The following is a 6,486-nucleotide window of genomic DNA, read 5'->3' on the forward strand; positions in this document are numbered from 1 at the left end:
AAGCTCTCCAAGGTTAATGCTCCATTAGTGAGCAGCTCTCACACAGCTAAAAGCCAGGAAGAGACAGGTTGTCAAAGGCTTGTTGGAGATTAAAGAGCTGCGTTCCCAGCCTAAACTCTCTTGTGTGTGTTGTGTAGGGAGGATGGGAAGATGAAGATAATAGCAGCGTTGGTTTGTGCTGTGTGAAGCCACCCAAAGTATTTGACAGCAGTGTCAAGGGACAGAAGCAGACTCAGAGCTGAATTAAGGCGCTCTCAGCCCATGGCTCCCCCTGGACCCCAAAGCTCCCTGGGGCCACATGATCATTGCAGGATCTTAGCTTTCATTACAGAGTAAATTTAAAAAAAAAGTTCTCTAGCCCTCATGGATGCAAAATTAAGCAAAGCTTAAAAACTTGACCCGAGGATACCTTGGTGCCTGTCTGGTTTCAGAGTAACAGCCGTGTTAGTCTGTATTCGCAAAAAGAAAAGGAGTACTTGTGGCACCTTAGAGACTAACCAATTTATTTGAGCATGAGCTTTCGTGAGCTACAGCTCACTTCATCGGATGCATACCGTGGAAACTGCAGCAGACTTTATATACACACAGAGAATATGAAACAATACCTCCTCCCACCCCACTGTCCTGCTGGTAATAGCTTATCTAAAGTGATCATCAGGTTGGGCCATTTCCAGCACAAATCCAGGTTTTCTCACCCTCCACCCCCCCCACACAAATTCACTCTCCTGCTGGTGATAGCCCATCCAAAGTGACAACTCTTTACACAATGTGCATGATAATCAAGTTGGGCCATTTCCTGCACAAATCCAGGTTCTCTCACCCCCTCACCCCCCTCCCAAAAACCACACACACAAACTCACTATCCTGCTGGTAATAGCTCATCCAAAGTGACCACTCTCCCTACAAAAAGAAAAGGAGTACTTGTGGCACCTTAGAGACTAACCAATTTATTTGAGCATGAGCTTTCGTGAGCTACAGCTCACTTCATCAGACGTATGATCACAACATCTGATGAAGTGAGCTGTAGCTCACGAAAGCTCATGCTCAAATAAATTGGTTAGTCTCTAAGGTGCCACAAGTACTCCTTTTCTTTTTGCGAATACAGACTAACACGGCTGTTCCTCTGAAACTCTCCCTACAATGTGCATGATAATCAAGGTGGGCCATTTCCAGCACAAATCCAGGTTTTCTCACCCTCCACCCCCCCACACAAATTCACTCTCCTGCTGGTGATAGCCCATCCAAAGTGACAACTCTTTACACAATGACAGGTTTCAGAGGAACAGCCGTGTTAGTCTGTATTCGCAAAAAGAAAAGGAGTACTTGTGGCACCTTAGAGACTAACCAATTTATTTGAGCATGAGCTTTCGTGAGCTACAGCTCACTTCATCAGATGTTGTGATCATACATCTGATGAAGTGAGCTGTAGCTCACGAAAGCTCATGCTCAAATAAATTGGTTAGTCTCTAAGGTGCCACAAGTACTCCTTTTCTCTTTACACAATGTGCATGATAATCAAGTTGGGCCATTTCCTGCACAAATCCAGGTTCTCTCACCTCCTCACCCCCCTCCCAAAAACCACACACACAAACTCACTATCCTGCTGGTAATAGCTAAGTACTCCTTTTCTTTTTGCGAATACAGACTAACACGGCTGTTCCTCTGAAGCTCATCCAAAGTGACCACTCTCCCTACAATGTGCATGATAATCAAGGTGGGCCATTTCCAGCACAAATCCAGGTTTTCTCACACACACCCCACCCCCATACACACACAAACTCACTCTCCTGCTGGTAATAGCTCATCCAAACTGACCACTCTCCAAGTTTAAATCCAAGTTAAACCAGAACATCGGGGGGGGGGGGGGTAGGAAAAAACAAGGGGAAATAGGCTACCTTGCATAATGACTTAGCCACTCCCAGTCTCTATTTAAGCCTAAATTAATAGTATCCAATTTGCAAATGAATTCCAATTCAGCAGTTTCTCGCTGGAGTCTGGATTTGAAGTTTTTTTTGTTTTAAGATAGCGACCTTCATGTCTGTGATTGCGTGACCAGAGAGATTGAAGTGTTCTCCGACTGGTTTATGAATGTTATAATTCTTGACATCTGATTTGTGTCCATTTATTCTTTTACGTAGAGACTGTCCCGTTTGACCAATGTACATGGCAGAGGGGCATTGCTGGCACATGAGTTTGCAGACAGCCTAGAGGGATGGCTCCAATAAGTGTGAACTGCCCCATTTATTTGTACTTTGCAATATGCTGCTGCCCCAAAGAGCGAGGGGCCCAGGCAGGGATGGGAGGCAGAGGGGTGTGCCTAGGGCCCTGGATTGCATTAATTAACCCTGAAAACAGACCACATGGGCACCACCTGAGCCCAGTGGGCAGCTCCAGTGAGCAGGGCCTCAGTTTTAAATGTCACTGGGGCCCAATTCCCCTCTTGGGCCAGTTTAATGCTGTTGGTTTTAAATCCAGGTGACCGTGCTGAATGACTGGAGCATTGTGCCCTGTCTCCCAGAGCACAGCCCCGCTGCCCCTAAATGCACTGTGGTGGGGGCTGGGGCAGCTGGAACGTGGAGGGCACGGCACCACCTGCTGAGCCGCCATCACCTTTTCCTGCTGCAGCCGCCGGGTGGTCCGTGGCGGTCTCCCAGTTCAACGGCAGATTTATTGCCAACACCGAAGACGAGCTCGACGTGTTACGAGAAAGGTACCTATATGAAAATGCAGCTTTCTTGGGAGCACTTTAGCCGTGGGGTGTGTGGATTTTGGATCGTCCAAAGAATTGGGTCTATGAAAACAACACAGAGAGACCCCAAAGTGCCATGCTACCAAACAGCCCCATTGCAGCTCCCCTTCATTTAAACGAACACGTGCTCAAAACTAAACCAGCAGACGTTTTCAGAGCTGCTGGTGAACTAAGCAGGGATGAGTCTGGTTTGACTGGGCTCTGGGGCTACTCCAGCGCCGGTGGGGGGTGGATTTGGGTTTTTAATTATTTATTTGTATTATGAAAGTGCCTCCTGGACTCCCATTGTTCTGGGTGCTGTACGCACCCACAGTGAGAGAGTCTCTGCTCTGAAGAGCTTACAAGATAGACAAAACGTGTGAGGGAAAACAGGCACAAAGGGTACGTCTACACTGCAAAAGAAACTCAGTGGCAGCGAGTCTCAGAGCCTGGGTCAACTGACTTGGGCTCCTGCCGCTTGTGCTGTGGGTACTAAAAATAGCAGTGTTGATGTTCCCACTCATGCCGGAGACCCTCCTCCCTTGCTGGGTTTCAGAGCCTGAGCGGGAATGTCTCTGCTGCTATTTTTAGCTCTGTAGCGTGAACCCCATCAACCTGAGTCAGCTGACCCAGGTTCTGAGACTTGCGGCTGCAGGGTTTCTCTTGCTGTGTAGATGTACCCTTTGTGCCTGTTTTCCCTCACACGTTTTGTCTATTTTGTAAGCTCTTCAGAGCAGAGACTCTCTCACTGTGGGTGCATACAGCACCCAGAACAATGGGACTCCAGTAGGCACTTTCATTGACCTGCCACATGACTTTGGCAAGGCACTTCCTCTCTTGAAAGTTCAAGGGGTGACTCGATCATGGTCTATATCTACGTGAGATGATTTCTGATAGTAAAGTGTTCTTTGGTCCAGTGTATAATGACATAACATTGCTAAGTGGCTGGAAATTGAAGCTAGACAAGTTCAGACCAAAAATAAGGCTCAACTTTTAAACAGGATCAGTAACCTTTGGAACAACTTACCAAGGGATGGGGTAGATTCTTTGTCACTAAAAGCCTCTAAATCAAGACTGGATAGCTTTTTATAAGAGATGCAGGAATCACTTCGTGGAATTCCTGCGTTCGTGCGTTACCTAGGGAGGTGGTAGAATCTCCTTCCTTAGAGGTTTTTAAGGTCAGGCTTGACAAAGCCCTGGCTGGGATGATTTAACTGGGAATTGGTCCTGCTTTGAGCAGGGGGTTGGACTAGATGACCTTCTGGGGTCCCTTCCAACCCTGATATTCTATGATTCTATGAATTACTAATATTTTTTATTTGTATTAGTGTGTCAGGGACCAGGCTGCCATGGTGCTAGGTGCTGTACAAACTCAGAATAAAAGACAGTTCCTGCCCTGAAGAGCTGACAATCCCTGTGGGGTGAAACTAGATGATCATAATGGGCCTTTCTGGCTTTGAACTCTACGGGTGAAATCCTGCTCTACGGATGTCAAATGGGGCTGGGATTTCACCCTATAAATCTTATGAAATAGTGAAGAAACCAGGTTTCCTGACTCCTCGTCAGGGGGTTCCATCTGCTGCACCATGTTGCTTCTTTAAAGGATCAAACATGAGGAGGGGGAAACAAACAATGTCATAATTAGAAAATTAAAACTTACTTATCCTTTTGCTGTCTGGATAGAACTTGTAATTATTAGACTTAGGGTACAGCAGAGCCAGGCAATGCAAGAATATTTTGGAACAGCAAAGCAAGACTGCTGCTCAGACCACATTGCTTTAGTGAGTTGATTTGCATTCATAATCTTCGTTTGGGATGATTATTTTTTCCCCTTGTGCTTAGCAAGTGATATTAGCATAAAGTCCCTTTTTTCTTGTTTTCTATACATGCTCAAGGTCAGAGACTTAGCGAGACACCACGGAAAACAATCTCTTCCTCACCCTCTTTTAATTCTTTGCAGAAATGCGTCCTGGGGATTTTAACATAACAATTGCTGGGAAAGGGGAAAAAAGGACCTGAACAGAGGGCCCTTTCTGTGTTGGAAACAGGAGCTGCCCCAAAAAGAGATGCAAATCCACCAGAGGAAGGGAGGCGGGATAGATCCCAGAACAGCGCCAGTCCTGTCTTATTTCTCTGACATGTGTGGGCTAATTTAGCGATTGGAAAGGCAGGGCTCGTAGCGCTGATTTGGAGCAGACCTGAGGCTGGTGGGGGGCACATGAGCAGCTTCTCTGCGGACAGCTTTGCTGAAGCACCTGGTTTGGAGCCCTGCCCTTGCTGTTCCACTGCTAGGCTTCCCCCACTTCCACAATGCTTTGCCCATACCCCTCAATCCCAACCCGCAGCCCTGCCCTTGCTATATCCAGTCCTGGGCTCTTTCTTCACCTCCCCGCCAAGCTTTGCAAATACCCCTCAATCCCAACCTGCAACTTTCCTATAGTTCCAGTCCTGGGCTTTCCCTACACGCACAGCTTTGCCAGTGCCCCTCGATTTCAAGTCACAGTCCTGGGCTCTCCACACACACAGCTCTGATGATGCCCCTCAATCCTGATTGGGACCTCCCCATACAACTCTCCTATCCATGATCCTTAGTCTTGACCTGCTGCTAAGACTCCACCGGATGGTTCCTGACAGCTCCTTGTAGCTTTTTAAGGTAGATGTCTTCCTTTTGGTTCTGCTAGTGTCCACCAGGGGCGGCCATTTCACTGGGGCAGGGTCCTTCGGTCTGTCCCTTTTCTCGCTCAAAGGCCGTGCTTGGGAGTGATCCCGCTGGCCAGGAGAGGCTAAACCAGGCGACCCGGGCATTCCCTCACCACACTGAGCATCAGAGCGATGGAATCAGCACCTGCTCCTTCTGCAGCTGAGCACACTTAGCCTGCCGCTGCCAGTCACTGTCGAGGTTTAGTGGTTAGAGCCAGGGCTCCTGCTGGGTTCAATTCCTGATTCTGGGAGGGGAGTGGGGTGGGTCTACTCACTTGAGCCATGGGCATCGTGTGCTGCTCATGCAGATTCTCGGGAGAGCGCTCCCCTCAACTTAATTACTCCAGCCCCTGTGTGCGGTGGTAGCTACGTTGCTGGGAGAAGCTCTCCCGCTGGCATAGCGCTGTCCACACTGGTGCTTAGGTCGGTGTAATTTATGTCACTAAGGGGGGGGTGGCTACTCAGACCCCTGTATGACATAAGTTATACCAACTAGTGTGATATAGCCGTGAACGCCTTATGTTCTTTTCATGCCTCTGCTGCCAATTTGCTGTGTAATGCTGGGCAATATTCGTAATCTCTCTGTGCTTCGGTATCCCCGTCTGTCAAACGGGGATAACACCACCAACTTAGGGGTGTTCTGGGGCTTCATAATTAATGTTTGGAAAGCAATCCAAAGGCAATAGCTTGAAAGGTCGTTTTTACTGTTTCACTGGGAAAGGCGAGGCAGCGGATGACGGAGCAGCATTGACTCTTCCTAGTGGTTCTTGAACAGAGTCAAAAGCACAGCATTTTCCAAGCACAGAAAATTAATCTTACCGACTCTCAACCCTGCTCAGGAGCCGGCAGGGGACTCCTGTGTGTTGCCTCTGGGTTTGTCTACACTGCAGCTGTGCCTCCCGGCCTGGGTAGACGGACACGAGCTAGCTCCACTCTGGCTAGCTGCCCAAATCCAAGCCCATCCCATCCCCTGGGTCCAAGCTTGGGAGGCCATGCTCCATTGTTCACACTGCTGGTTTTAGTGCACTAGCTCGAGCTGGGAGACTGTCTCCTAGCTT

The sequence above is a fragment of the Caretta caretta genome, chromosome 25 (assembly GCF_965140235.1).
Source record: "Caretta caretta isolate rCarCar2 chromosome 25, rCarCar1.hap1, whole genome shotgun sequence".
NCBI lineage: Eukaryota > Metazoa > Chordata > Testudines > Cheloniidae > Caretta > Caretta caretta.